This window comes from Panthera onca, chromosome F2 (genome assembly GCF_046562875.1).
Source record: "Panthera onca isolate mPanOnc1 chromosome F2, mPanOnc1 haplotype 2, whole genome shotgun sequence".
Taxonomy (NCBI): Eukaryota; Metazoa; Chordata; class Mammalia; order Carnivora; family Felidae; genus Panthera; species Panthera onca.
In genome coordinates this window covers 22,647,132-22,663,152 of record NC_138356.1, presented here as the reverse complement: position 1 = coordinate 22,663,152, position 16,021 = coordinate 22,647,132, and the positions used below count along the sequence as shown (strand labels likewise).

The 16,021-nt window shown below is 42.7% G+C and overlaps 1 protein-coding gene across 1 annotated transcript in view; it reads right to left on the bottom strand.

Annotated features, from left to right (window-relative positions):
• KCNB2 (potassium voltage-gated channel subfamily B member 2) overlaps nucleotides 1-14,350 on the bottom strand; it is a 385,616-nt gene extending 371,266 nt beyond the window's left edge. Inside the window, exon 1 of the mRNA XM_060610728.3 lies at nucleotides 13,655-14,350. The gene's annotated coding sequence lies outside the window, so the exon portion shown is untranslated. The remainder of the gene's footprint in view (nucleotides 1-13,654) is intronic.
• Between the last annotated feature and the right edge of the window lie 1,671 nt (nucleotides 14,351-16,021).

Below are 16,021 nucleotides of genomic sequence, written 5' to 3'. Positions count from 1 at the left end.
AGGGAATACAAAACTGGGGAAGGACGCCCCTGCTCTCAAGGGGCGCATAGGATGCCTGTAAAGAATATTACAAGAATTTTTGGATTTGTGCTTTCAGCATCTGTTTTATAGGCTCAGATAATATTATGGACTTAAATATTTCTTTAACTAGCACCTAATTAAAGCTTTATACCTAATTTAAACACATCGATGTGAAGGAAGGGAAAAGTATAAAATACCAGCAAATGACACCGATGTCTTAATTCATGGGGCTTTGTAGAACAGAATGTTCATCTATAGAAGCTGCAGCCTTAGCCACCATTTGCGATTTTAAAAGCTCTTTGAGGTCTTAAATGAATTAAGACATTAAATGAATTATTTCATTAATTCATTCAACACATATGTATCAAGCACTATATCAAACACTGTGTTCCAGTTATAAAGTGCCTACAAGAAAATGGTTCCCTAATTTCAAAAAGAGAAAAAAGGAAAAGCCCTCACTATGATGTTCTACTTTAGCTGCACATGTATGATTACAAACCATGTTTATTATTAAGTATTTTGCTGGGCCTGAATGAAACCAGAAGCCAAGTTTAAGAAGTAACGTTTTAATAGCATCTAAGCTTTCTATGTGTGCTCTTTCTATAAAGCCGGATGAAAATGCTCTCCTCAGATTTAGAAGAAAAAAAAAACCTAGAATTCCAAATTTAAAATGACATTTATCTCAAAAGTAAATTAATATTTAATTGTAGTCTAATTAATAATTGTGATTTTATGAACGGAGGACATTTAGCATGGAAGCCCCTAGACACATTTGTTCTAAGCCATACAGACTCGAGAACAGAACTAAAGCTGGACTATCTCTTCTCAAATGTTCCTTTACTGCTATAGTTCAGAACTGTGCCTTCTAAAAGCCACTTCTCATTCTGGTATTATCTTACTGGAAGATAGGGCTTTTCAGTTGTGAAAACCAGGACAAAGAATTCAAGAGATCCAGTCACATGAGAACTTTCAAAGGATTAAAAGCGACTATAATGTTATCTAGATGACAACTGTGGGAAAAAAAAAGCAACCAGCACCAAACTTCACAGTAACATAATATTGAAGTTATTATATCTGACAAATCTCCAAAAATATATCAATTGGCATGTCAAGAGCTATTATCATTTCATATGTTTTTTTTTTGTTGTTAATAATCTGAACTGATAAAAACTCTTTTAAATAAGCACAAAAGAAAAGAAATCAATATGCAAAAGGTAAAGAACTTGTTTAAAGAACACAGTGTTGTGTCTGTGTCATTTTAGAGGTTAGAAAGGAGACATGAATAGAGGAAGAAACCTGAATAGAGGAAGGAGACATGGAGAAAAAAAAAAGGGATGAGAACAAAAAGAAAGAAAAAGAAAGAAAGAAAGAAAGAAAGAAAGAGAGAGAGAAAGGAAGGAAGGAAGGAAGGAAGGAAGGAAAAAATAATCCTGTCTGGGAAAAGTGGGCATGAGAAAGCATTTAAGGTCACATTAGATAGATACTTACAAAAAAAATGTTCTACATTTGTATATACTTTATATTTTGTACAGTTTCATATAAAGAAGGAAATGCCTTCAATAAAGAACAATTCCAATGGAGGGAAACAAGTCATAGTGCATTCAAATCCCTTCACTCAGATGTACCTGGGAGATACTCATCTGAATCAAAGTAGGCATTGGATGCCACAGATGGTTTGCATGTTTATATATGGTTAGTTGGAGGCTGATGTTGGTTGTAAATGGGTATTTCTAGAATTTAAACCATATTGCTTTTGAAACTTAGTGTTTCCTAAAGTAATTCATGCTAATAATAATCCAGGCCTGCCCTGTCTCATATGGTAGCCACTAGCCACATATGGATATTTAAATTTAAAATTTAATTTCTCAGCATCATAAGTCACATTTCAAGGGTTCAATAACTTATATGGCTAGTGTCTGCTGAATTGAAGAGCACAGATATGGAAAATGTCCATCATCGCATCAAGTTCTGTCAGAAGGCACTGGTCTATACAACTCTCCTATGAAGTTATGAAGCTGAGTTTTGTTCTGAAAATAGAGATGAGAGAAAAATTCTCCTGGAAGTACCATGTTCTTCCTTGTCTGTATCATTCCACCAGTGGCCTCCAACCTCGACTTACAAACTCTGCTCCATCCCAGATTCTAGGACCATTCTAGCCCCTGTCAAGAAGCACATGAAGAGAATGTGAGTGTAAAACAGTGCAGGGAGTTCATCATCAGGCTGATCCTCCTCTAGCCCTACTCTGCTCCACCCTAGGCAGAAGTTCTTGGTAAGACCTCCTGGTAAGAGCACTCCTGGTGCTCTTCTGTGACCTAGAACCTGACGTAGGTCCTGGTTCTATCAATTCCTTCACGCAGGGACTCAACAAATAAACAATGAGCATCAACTATGTGCATGGCACTGCAGAGGTGCTATGGAGAAAGCAGTGAACAAGGTCAGTCTCTGCCTTTATTGAGCTTGCATTCTCACGCAGCAAAATGACACAAGAAAATGACCCACAATTTAGAATTGGTGTAAGTGCTGCAAAGGAGAATATAGGGTGCTAAGAAAGAGAATAATGGAGAGACCCACTCTATTCGTTGGGCACAAAGAAGTAACCAAGAAGACTTCTTTGACCAAGAGATTTTTGACCTGAGATCAGAGACATGAGTAACAGTTAGGTAGGTAAAAGGTAGAAGAGAGAGTAGCCCAAACAACCATGCCTTGTGGAAACTAATCTCAGGCACCTCGGATGAACTAAAGGAAAGCCAGAAATCATAGCAGACAATGATGGGTGAGTGGCCTGAAATGAGGCTGGCAGGCAGGGATCAGACTGACCAGAGCCTCTCTAAACAATAGCCTTACACTAGAGATGTTTTGGAAAGTGAAGAAGGAATATGGTAATCCTCGAGTTAAAGATTTAGGCCTTTATTCTAAGAAAAGCAGGAAATCGTTTAAGGGTTTAGGTAGATGGTGAGTGATAGAACTAGATTTGCCTTTTGTAAAAAATGAAAAGCAAAGGGAAAAATGGAATGAGGGGACAAGGAAACCAGCCAGGAGTCCAGTTAATAAGCTTTAGTGGAAATCCAGAAAGAGGTTTTGGCAATTGGTGATGGCATAGGAAATGGTCCTGTCCATTGTTCCTGAAACCCTGCATTAAAAATAATGTGATCTTCACATAGTTTTCCTGACTCCAGACACCTATGTCTAAACTAGTCTGGACTCCTGCTTAGCTACATACAATAGACTTCTTTCTAAACTCTTAAGTGTCTATAAACCATAGCATTTGAGCCTACGGGGCTGGATCTTCCTAATCCTGCCTGCCCCATCAAATACTGCCTGTTCCCAGACTCCCCTCCCCATAATTTGGCCAGGACTTCCCCCAGTATTCCACGAGTCTAACTTCCTGCCCACTTGGACTGCCATCTGCTATCTCTCTCTATTCTTTCCAGATGCCAAGCGTGCCTGCCTGGGTGATTTCCTCTCTGGACCAGCTTACCCTGACATGACTGAGTGCCCACTGCTAGAAGATAGGAGGGAGTGGAAAAAGAAGCAAATAACTAGGTCCTGGAGTCTACAGAAAATAAACCAGGTGACCGGAAGCAGAACATAAAGGTGTCTCTGGCTAATAATGGCGGCATAATGTCTCCACTCCGCCACTTTGGCACACAACAGCCTACATGCTGCTCCTCACTCCAGAAGTGTCACTCTCCCCCTTTCATTTCCAGCAGGCTTGCCTTTGCCTATCACTTTCCTTTGCAAAGAGTTCATAAAGAAGCTGCAATCGTCTGGACCCAGGACAGACTCGCTGCCCTTGCCACTAGCGAGGGATCTGGGAGCTTTTGTTTGTTTCCAAATAGTCTATAAGCCCTGAGAGGGTAATGACCAATTTTGTTTAACCTGGTGACCTAGAAGAGTGCTTTATATATGAAAAGTGCTTAATGAATATTTGCTAAGTGCATGTCTTTAAAAAGCTGGCTACAATTTTGAGACAGCTGGACTATGAGAAAGCAATAAGTCCTCTTAGAGAAAGAACTGCTGCTTTGTTTTGGGAAAAAAAAAAACATAATGGACTGTTTGGCTATTACAGGCAAGTCCCTTTGTGGACTTGCACACGAAGTCCACTGCACCTTGAGAGAGGATACAGGGACAATCCTACATGACAAGATGTGAGGAAAAGTCTAGGGGAAGAAAAAAGCTTAGAAAATGGCTTGTATCTGGGCCCCAGAGAGATCTGGGATGGTGAGCAAACCCCTATGGTGAGAAATGGTAAAGACATTTCTAAAAGCATTGACATCTAGCATTCAATTAGAATTAGTTTTTTTGTCTATGGTAGAATTACCATCCTTTATCCCAAAGCATCAGCCAGACCCTGTTACATACAACAGCCTCCTTACGCCAGTGATACTTTACAGAATGAAGACTTCCTAGTCCTGGAAGTCTGGGTGGAGAGCCAACGAGAAGACAGGAATGAGGTGGGGAGATGCTATGCATTGAACGGATTAACTGAAGAGTCAATGTAATTCAACGTTTTCCTTTGCAATTTATTCTGGAGGAAGATGCCCCCAGCAGAGATGGGCTAATTGTCTAAATCTGTGCTTCATTTTTACAGGAGAGAATTGTCACTGGGAAGCACCAGTTAAGCCAGGGGTTACATTTCTCAGCTCCACCCCCTGCATCTAGGGGGGGCCATCTGACTAGTTTTCAATAGTTTTTAGAAGCAGAAGTGTTACTGACATCATTGCTGAGCCAAGATGTTTAAGAACTCGATGTGCCTTTTTAACTCTCCCTTTCTCCCCAAACATCTCCCCCATTTAATGTGAGCATTCTATTCTCCCCACACCTCTCCCCATTTGATATGTGAGTGAAAACTTTTATATTACGTCAAGCCACTAACATTTCAGTGTTTGTTACAGCAGCGAGCATTGTCCCACCTTATTCTGAAACTAATACCTTGAAGTGGGTGCTGCCTTTATAAAAATCTAAATACGGGGCATGGGCTTCAGCAAGGAGACTGACAGAGAAGACTGGAGGCCTGGAACACTGCTAGGCCCTGGCAAAACTGCACTAATTTACAGAGCAGATCTATAGCTCTAGAGGAAATGGCTAGGAAGAGCCAGAATGCTACTCTGTGATGGTTGCCTCTCACTGCTTATAGCAAAAGGTGTAACAAGACAATGGATGAGTTCAGGAAGGAATTGGCTGGAGGACACAGATTAGGGTGAATTGCCAAAGTCTAGAAATTCAAGACTACAAAGCTGCAATAGTACATTGCTTCAGGGACTCTAATAGTGAGGAAGAACACTGAAAATGGCTTTGAATAACAGATACCCACGTTTGGCTAAGTGACTCAGCCTTGCAACAAAGATCTGATTAAGGACGTCACCTAACCACCCAAGACTATTTGTTCAGATGACCTCAAAGTAACCACTTGAGACATAGTGGTTGAGACATGAGTCAAGAAATGAAGCAGGTTCAAGAATTAGGAACAGGAAAGAACTTTCAATGTAGTTAATAGTGTAACTGACACAAAGCACGTACATTAAAAACCTATGAAGATTTTGAGGGAATTGTACTGTCAAAGACATTAGAAGCCTGGCCTGAGGAGAACAAAAAAGAACCGTGATTATATAAAAACCTGTAAGGCATCTGAACTTGAACAAGCAAGAAGTGTGCTGAGAAGGTAATATAATTCCCAAGAAGGGCATACTTCCCAACATCCATTTTGGGTGTGACCACGGTGAATATTGGATAGGGAGGAACCTCTCAGAGGTGACTAGGGATACAGATAACAATGAACAAAAGAGTCATTCCAAGACAGCAAAACCAGAGTCAAAAAAAAAAAAAAAAGAATTTCCCCTATTGCCAGGGCTGGAGGTCTTTAGCAATGTCCAGTAGGATTTCTTCCATGTCATGGGCCAATGACTGCTCTTTATTGCCCATTCTTCCCTTTTCCAAATGGGAATTCTGAATGCAATTATTCTATACCTCATCCATCATTATGTCATGGGAGACCAACAACCTGTCTTTTAGTATAAAGGTTTCCGGACAATGAGGAGCCATACCCAGACTTAATGGGGAGGACTTAACATCACCCTTACAGCCTGGACTTTGAGATGGATGCAAAGACCAGGAGGGGTTCAGATAGTGTCCTTGGGCTGAGGTTTTCCTCTGTGTGGCCAGAGAGGCAAAATATGAGGGAACAGCTGTTTAGCAAAATTTTGCTCTTCATTCCATGATACAGAAATGTTGCTGGGGAGTGACTAACTGGCCGGGGGTTAGATGTTCCAGCCCTTTTTGTACATAGACCGAGTGCTGTGATTCTCTCCCCAACAGAATGCGAATGCATGCCAGGTGTGTCACCTGTTGGGTAAACCTTCTCTCTGTTCACTCTCTTCCACAACTGCCAGCTAGATGCAGAGAACTCCAAATCCCTGGTCCTTAGAAAGAATATGGGTCGCCACATCACTGCACAAAACACACACATTGGACTGTCAGATGAGCACAAAATAAACTTCTACTCCATTAATATGGAGTAAATAATGGAGTTTTGTTCTGGAAGCTCAAGTTACCACAACTAATACAATGACCCTTGAAGAAGAAAAAGTGGGGCTCAACTCCTGTTATTCCAACCCAGGATAGGAGCTGAAAGACTTGGGGACACCTGGGTCACACATGTTTGCTATGGAGGATTCAGACCCTCCTCTTCTTCGCCATTTCTGTTAAGGTAAGTCCTGGACCTTATCCTACCTGTATCCCTCAACAGCCGCCTTGGGTTCCATCTTTTCTCCTCTTACAGTCCGTCTTCCTCATGCTGGCTCAGAGACCATCCCCCACATAAAGTGGACCATGTCACTCTATTTAAAATTGTAGTTAACCCCCAATGCCTGTCCTTTAGGATAAAATCCAAGTGACTTAGCACAGCACACAACACCTTTCCTATTTAATCTCCAACCTTCAGCCTCATCTCCCCTCATTTCCCTGCCACTGTCAACGTTGAACCCCAATTACCAGCTAAGTCCTTTTTATGACACTGCTTTGCAAATGCTGTTCCCTCCGCCTCGAATGTTCTCCATCTGCCTCCTTTTTAGCCTGGAGAATGCTTAGTCATCTCTTAAAAATGAGCTTACTTGTCATTTCCTCTGTTAAGTCTTGTCTGACACTCCCACATAGAAAACGTATCTCTGACATTTATGATCAGATCAGGCAGCTTCACATATTGTGCCTACTATTAGGAAGTTTCCATTGTTTAGTTATCTGTTATCTACATGGCTTGATTTTGTTGCTGTTTATTTTCTTTGTTATTTAGTCAGTCTCTAAATTTATCTTCTTACTAAAAACTTAGAGAGTCCTGCTTTTTCAAAACAGCCCAGTGATGCATTAGAATGAGATCGGCTTCCTTCAGAGGGAGACTATAGCCATCATCAGTGTCGTGGAATGAGATGAACCCGGTCTTTCTACAATTGTAAAATATTTGGAAGGCAAGGCCTAGGAATCTAAGAAACCCCATAACATGTACAGAAGTCCTGTACCCCCAGAAGTTTTACACTACTCATCAGACAAATATGTACGTGAAATACTTGCTTATTGGTATCTGTGACGAGATCTTAACTCTGCTGTACAAAAAAATATTTTCTACATTGGAATTTTCTAGGAAAGGAACTACCATGTTTGGAACTTCACCAAGATTCACTCACCATTTTGGAGAGTCATGTCACTGACTGTAATGCTGCTCATGTTAACTCATTCACTAATACAGGACACCCACATGTTTGCAAATGTAGCTGTCACACTCAATGGAGAGATTTACTTCATTCTTATTTTGAAATGCCAACTATACAAAAGTGTCACCAATATTCAGTTGAATATTTTCTCTCAAATCCAAATTGGTGCATTTTAAGTAGCAAGCATCTGACTACTTTAGTACATCTTAGTGTAGCCTTGCATGAGCATACACATATTGGTCTACCGACAACTTTACCATAAGCTGCTTTCCTTTTATTTCTGCCTTCTATTACAGACAGAGAATGCATTGATTTTTTTTTAATATTACTTGTGAAGACAGGTTATATTATCTATAAATACCATTTCAGGAACGTAAAAGGGACATTACAAAAACCTTACTTACATGAAGGGGACATTGGGTCTGATTGAGTAGAGAATCATGACTAACTGCATCTAGGAACTCAAGGAATCACATTTTTTTACTCTCGGGACGCTTCTGTTAGGCAACTACTCCACTGAATTGCCATCCCGTTCTGCCAACAGCATTTATGACATTTTGTTATGATTTACTTGTCTGCATGTGCATGCGGTGAGTGCGTGCTGTCTGATTCATATTTATGTCCCCAACACCTAGCTTAGGGCTTGGCACAGAGGAGGAGCTCAGTAGATACCCTGAAGATGAAACACCAAGTAAGAGTCCTAAGGAGGCAGGCAGTCCCTGGCTCTCCCGATAGGTCTTGGGATCAGTTATTCACAATTTTGCCTATACCGATATTATTAAGCTTTCTTCATTCTGCCTAATGTCAGAGTGAGTTAGGTACAAACTTCCTCAATTTTCTCTCTTCCTTGTAGACCCAGGCAGTACTATGTTCACCTCTGTACCCCCAAAGTGCCCTGCACAGCAGAAGTCAACAAATATGATTTACATCAAATTATTCCCCAGGGATATTGCTATACAGAATGGTTATGTTTTTAGTACTAACAGTACCATACTTCAGGTAGATTATTGGTTTTTAAAAGGGCATTTGTGGACTGGTCTGGAGACCTAAACATCATTTAAAGTACTCTTTCTCTAAATGCATTACAAGTTCCAAAAAACCAAACCTATAAAATCAACTTATAAGCTATAAGCCAATTGTAGGTTGAGAGCTGTCTGTACAATATGCAACTGAGTCGGTAAGACCTAATATCTGTGGGAAAAATGAAAATGCCAATCATGAGGATATATCTAAATATTTAAATATAGGGCATCCTTCAGGGAATATTTGGCCATTTTATCTTCCGAATTTAATCCCGATGGTATTTTTCACAAAAACAGAAGCAGTGGCTATTTAGAAAGAACTTTACCTCAAACATTATATAAACTTTTCTTGATGAAAATCTCAATTTATAATTTGATTATGCTTTTATAGTTGTCACTTAGTAAAATAAGTACATTCTAGACAATATACTAGAAAGTAAACCTGTTAAGTGACTATATTCCAATTTCCACTAATATATGGGCAGTAGATCTTACAGAGGAAAATATAGGGACACAGGTAAAAGAAAATTATATTGAAAACTAATAATTTTCTTTTAATATATGAATATATAATTTAAAAATAATAAATTAAAGATATTTAGAATATTCAAAATAATTCACAAAAGTTTTTAGAAACTGGAAGTGAAAATAAACTATACTATTACACTGGGGCACCTGGGTGGCTCAGTCAGTTAAGTGTCCAACTTCAGCTCAGGTCATGAATCTCACAGTCTTTGAGTTCAAGCCCCACATCAGGCTCTGTGCTGACCGCTCAGAGACTGGAGCCTGCTTCAGATTCTGTGTCTCTGTCTCTCTCTGCCCCTCCCCTGCTTGTGCTCTGTCTCTCTCTTTCTCTCAAAAATAAATAAACTTTAAAGAAAAATAAAAAAGAGACATTGGCCAGTCAGTCATCTGTCTCATCCAGCTTTACTCTCTGTGGTCACTCTAAGGGCAGTATTTCCTAATGTTTTAGCATTCTGATAGAAGTCTACCCAGCTTTTAAAGATCTGCTTCTAACTAACGTACCTTCTTATTTCAAATTTAAGTTGAAAATTTTGAGATTTTCGCCTACTGAAAGTCCCTTCTTTTGACCTTTTCCAAGTATCCCTGTAATCGTAACTACAGTGGTATCCTTTAATGGGAAGATAGAACTTTCAAATAAATCTAGAAGCTGTGAACATCTTTACTTATTCTGTTTGGGATCACACTTAATACTTCTTGATATCATAGTGGTTAAATAGAGCCAGAATGCCAGAGTTCAAGTCTGTACCATTTACTTCCTATGTGACTTTACACAAGAAAAGTCTCTGTACTTGAATTTTCATATCTATGTAATGAAAAGTATTAGTGATAGATGCCTTATATGGTGGTTGTGAAAATATTTAATGTTTTTCAGTAAAACACTGAAAACATTTCCTGGCTGAAGTGTTTACTATAATAATAACAGTAAAAATAAACTCATTTTGTTTATATAAATAAAACAAACAAAACAAAATTTGTTTTTAATAACAAAATTATTAAAATATAATAGAAATATTTATAATAATGTTTTAATTTAATTTCAATTTAAAATGTAATCACTTTAATAAAAGTTATTATTACTATTCTTTAGTAATTCCCCAATGCATAGACTGTGACAAATTTTCATGATCCTCTTTGTGAATTTGCCTTAATTAATTTATTAAGTATCAAATTGTTAAATGCATGTGTGTATTCCAGAGATACCTGATTTTGAATTCTGTGATTCTTCAACTAGTTAAGTACTCAAGTTTTATTCTCAACACTGTAAAAAATCTTTGAGTAACAGGGATTATGTTTTCTATCTGTTTTGTACTGGTTCTCATCAAGCACTCTTCTCCTTATACACACTTAATAAGCAGTAAGCGAATTAATGCATGAGTTAGTGAGCAGATACATGACATTAAATCACAGTAGAGATAGGTACAATTTAACCTACAGGAACAGGTACTTTTCCCTTAAAGACAACACGGTAGGGGTTGGCTTATACAGGCCAAGGAGCCTCTGATCCCACACACTGGATCGAAAGCAAGTCCGAAAGCTGGGGCTTGCAATAAAGCGTCAGTGGGAATATATCTTCAGGAAGCTCAAAAAGGAAACAACCAGGGAACCAGAATGGGCTACAGACCTAGAGTATGAAGATACTTGTAGTATATAACCAGGAAATGCAAGACTGTGCTGCTCTATAAACTTTTATCACTTCAAGAATAACAAGGTCATAAGCTCTTACTTTAAAAACTACTCTGAAAAACTACTGAACTTAAAAAATATCACTTATAATGCATGTCTACTCTTCTCTGTGAAGCCTTTGTGAAAATAACAGTCATAGTGATTTTATGCAAAACCCACTTGATGAATATAGGCAAATCCCAAAGCATATTACATTCTGAAGTAAACAGAGTATCTTAAACTTTATGTATTTACCTTAAAATGTACACGAGAAGAATGCCCTATCAACTTTAAGGCATTTGGTCTCTAAGGGATAGCACACTTCAAATATCTAATTACTTCTTTATAATTTATCAAGAAAAATGCATTAGATTAGAATGAAATAGATTTTGTAGCTTTCTGAGATTTTACCAGTAATTTGGTCCACTTTCATAATGTGTATACAACACATGCCAGTCTCTCTAGAATACCATTTCAAAATGCCAGATATAAATTCAAGAAAAAAATATTCTTTTCAATGGTTAATGAAGATTTTCCACAGATGTGCAGGCAGGTATGCAAAAACACCTGGGCAGATATTATTTTGAGTTGCCAAGAAATGTGTGACTGAAAGCATATCCTGCCACTGTATTTTCCTAGCTGTCTCACTTTTGTCACCATCCTGGAAATCAGAAGCATGGGTCCCTGTTCACAGTTGCTCTATGGTGTCACCAAGGAATCTTTAAATGCCAAACAGGAAGGATTAGATAAGGACCTACTTCACTAACCCCATCTGAATATTCAGTAAACATGCATGCCTGCACAGCTAAACTGTGGGATTTGGGAGAAAAGTGACATTGGAAATAGTTTCACCTGACACACCGATTGGTTCTACTTGGAAAAAGAGAGGAGAGCAAGAAAAGAGAGATGCCAGAATTCTCAAAGAGGCAGGCAGTGGAGTTATTTTTTGGAGTTGGTGCGTGTGTTTGTGTATGAGAGAGATCTGGAAGCACCACCGTGCAGAAGGAATGGTGAAGGTTAAAAGGGGGAAGAAAGCAAAGAGAACTGCCAACTGATTCACTCCTTTCTCCAAGAGTCTGAGCGGTGCCAGAAAAGGAAAAAGACTACATTAGACACAATTCTATTCGTGGTAAACAACTGGTCTGAACCTGGCAGCAAGAGGGAGGGGATTATAGTATTTACTTTGTGGAGGCATATTGATTCTTTCAGGTGAAGATGATACTTTTTTTCAGTGGAGAAGAAAGTTATTTATACACTGTACCCTCAATAATCTCAGAAAGTCTACGCAGCCACACAAGAAAGCACATTTTTTACGCCCTACATTAAAAACACCACCTCTAGCAGCAATTAAATGCACATACACATACATAGTGGGCCCAATTACTCAACTGCTTAAGTACTGGTTAATTTAAGAATCAAGAACTCTTTAATTTAGATGCCTCTCCATCCTAGTCATGTCTTACAAGTAAGCTTTGGACAACTTTGTATTTATTCACACACACACACACACTCTCTCTCTCTCTCTCTCTCTCTCTCTCTAAACAGTGAAATAAAGTAAAACTTTATTTTATACATAGATATATTTTTTAAATGTTACCCTCTTTTTTCAAAATCTTTCCTGCAAGTTACGCAGTATTGACAAGTTGGCCTTTAGATTTTTGACCAGAATTTATCCTTGTCTTGTCCTGTGAAATGCAATACCTCACTTGATGGTTATTGATAAACATACCAAGAGACCACTGTTGCACACAATGCTACACATTTAATAACAATTACAAATTCCTACTTCTCTTTTGAGCTGAGCTTACAAAATCAAATCCCAACAAAATCTAAAAACCAGTGCAAAAGCATAAATGCGAAATGCTATTTAAAATATTGACATTATTGCATAACTTGATCAGAAGGAAGGTTGAACCTGCACGAAATAAACCCAGTGTACATCTGTGCATCCTAAATTTTTCAGGGCAATCTTGTATCTATTATTATATCGCTTGGGCAGTCACAAATGGTGTATAAATGGCATGTTTGTGCATATTGCACACTGACGATTTTTATGAATGAATACACAAAAGTGCTTATAATTCGAGAAAATGGATGGCGGCATACTATTTTGAAAAAGGTCATTAAGCCCTGGAAGCAGACGATGAGGGAAATAAATGGTCGGTGTCTTTTGGTGCCATTCAGGGCAACTGTATTCTCAAGTCCCCTAGCAGAGTGTGTTGGAAACAGCCATGAAGCTCTTTCCTTAGAGACTCGTTCTCCCCTCTTGGGAACCTTGCTACAGAACGGAGAACGCGCACCTCTTGAAGGATAAAATGCATGCATGTCTCTGTGCTCTGAGTACTGTTCATACATCAGAGACATCACACTCCCTAAATCCGGTCCCACAAGTGTGTGCGTGTGAGTGTGGCATTTACCAATAAATGAACAGAAGGCAACAAGAGCTCGTCTCCTAGAAATAACATTCCCCATCCCTTCCCAGGCAGGCTGCTCTGAACCTTTCCAGGGGCTAACACTGGAGCGCCTTCCCCACGGGGACAGAGCCTTTACACGAACAACCCTCTCAGGGCGAAGTCAGCTTCAGCTTTGTGTTTTAAGTCCACTCGGCGCCATATGGCAGTTTCCAATTCCTTTAGCAACTCAAGTCTGGCTAGGCTGCCCGCGATGATCCATTCTTAAAGGAAGACCCCTTCGGGGAGCAGCAATGCCCCCTTCACTTACCTAGCTCCCACAGACCCCGCTCAGCAGGCGGCACGGGCTCGGGCACCACAAAGGGTTGTGGGATTCCCCGCTCCCTCCGGGGCTCCTCTCCCTGCGACGGTCCCCTTCGCCAATGATCTGTCGCTGGAAATCCCCCTCCCCTCCACGGAGAGGAGGGTCTCCCCGGCTGGCTGGAGCTCCTGGCGTTTTTCCCCCTCTCCTTACATCCCTGACTCTGTTCACGGTCTCTGGCAGGAAAGCTCAACGGAGAGGCGGCGGGAGGAAGCTAAGGTATCCTTAGAAAGAACAATAATCTTCATCGATCTTCGCCCCCTTCCCCACGCGGGCCCCCATCCCCCTGCCGCCGCCGCCGCCCAGAAAGCAGAGGGCTGGGATAGAAAAGGAAAAATCGAGCGGGGCTGAGCTCGCCGCGCGGAAGGAGCCGGGAAGGCGAGCCGCGCGGGCCGGAGAGTTGCCGCTCGCTCGGGCAGCGGGCGGAGAGGCGGCGGCGGCCGGCGGGGGCGGAGGGTGGCGGGTGCTTGGTGGGTGTGTGTCTGTGGCTGAGCCGGGGAGAGGCTGGGCGCTGGAGGCGAGGCAGGGCGCTCGGGGGCGCCGGGCCGGCGCGCACACCCGCCCGCGGCCACCCCGCCTCGCGCTCCGCCTCCTCCCGCGCTCCGCGCACCCGCGGGCTGAAGCGGCCGCCGCCGCCGCCTCCTCCTCCTCCTCCACCTCCGCCTCCTCCGCCTCCGCCTCCTCCGCCTCCTCCTCCTCCTCCGGGGTGCTCGCGCCTCTCGAGGTGGGCGGCGGGCCCGTGTGGCGGGCTGTACTGCCGACCGAGCGCCGCCGGGGATGCCCAGGCTCGGCCTCGCGGCGCGGGAGCCGTGCGCTCGGCCTGGGACAGCGCCCCCAAACCCAGGGCGCGGCCGGGGCGCGGGCGGGCAGGCGGGCGCCGCCCACACCTCGGCGGGCGCCTCCCTCTCCTCGGGCGCGCCCGAGGCTCCCTCGGGCCGCGGGCCCGGCTCCACACCCACCTGCTTCCCTCCGTGGCTCCGGCTCTGCGGAGCGGGAGGGTCCGCGTTCGGCCGGCGCAGAGCACCCGGCGGCGGGGAAAGCCCGGGGTGCCCCGCCGAGAAGCGCTCTGGTGGCTTCGTGGGATTCCCCGGGTCCTTGCACTTTCAGCTTCTGGGCTCTCCCCGCGCCCGCCCTGACGCGCGACCCTGACCCGGGGCCCACCCCGGGGACCTGGGGCGAGGAGAGATGGCCCTTGAGTGATACGGCCCGGAGTATTTGCCCGGAGGAATGCAGGGCTACCCGAGAGCGCAGACAGGCTCTGACTTTCCTCCCAGCACCTACATCTCGGTTCAAGGGCCGTCGCCAGCCCCGGTAATCTCTCTTTCCTGGGTTTGAGGTGAACGCCGGGTGGGTTGGTGGCAGCCTTAACTCTTACTTCCCACGGGGGCGCTATTTGTACTCTGGTTTTCTTTCTTTTGCCCGCTCTCCCTGCGATCTGGAGAATTAGTGCCAAGTTCCTCCTTGGCGAGGCCGCCTGGTGGACACCCAGACCTTTCCCTACCTTAAGAACGCGGTAAAGACAGGATGGACTTCAATAATAACATCACTGGGCTCTCCAGGTTCCCGACCTGTATGCTCCTTAGTGAGTACGGTTACAGGGGCTGTTAGGCAAACAAAGTTGCCAAAACACCCTTTTAAAAGCATGTAGGCCATGGCAGTATATTTAAAGCCGGACTCCCTTCGGAGTTTCTTTAGGCCAAGAAGATGGCTATTGAAGAGGGTCCAAACACACTCCGTTTTAAATATATCTCACTTAGACCTTGCTTCTCTGTTTTAGTAGCCCTGGCCTGCTGGGATGCACTATCATCTATCTCTACACCTTGATTTCTCAACTCTCCATAGGCCTTACGTTGCTCTGGGTGTTTTTCCCCCCCGAGGTGCCAGATGTTGAGCAGGATGTTTTGCAGAGAAGTCGGTACTACATAGGCCACCACCCTCCACCCAGGACCTGTCCTGGTCCTTTTGCTCTTCCAGAGGCTTCTCAAGTGTGAACACTAGGAAGAGGAAGACGACTCCCAGATTCCCACACCTTTATTGCCAACTCTGACCTGTTTCCAAGCTTCAGCTCCACATTTCCAGGGACCTGAAGGATTTCCACTCCTCATCCTACAGTCTTTTCACCTTCTCATACTTCTCATGTGCTTTCTGCAGATTAGTCTTCCCCAGGCACAATCCTGATCATCTCATTTCCCTGATCACAAAGGTTCCCTAGCTTCCCCTTGCCTACCAGTGTCTGCACATCTGTGCCCTTGCACGCATAAATCTCTGCTTCTAGCACGTCCCTCTCCTGGTCTCACATCCACAATCATTCCAGCA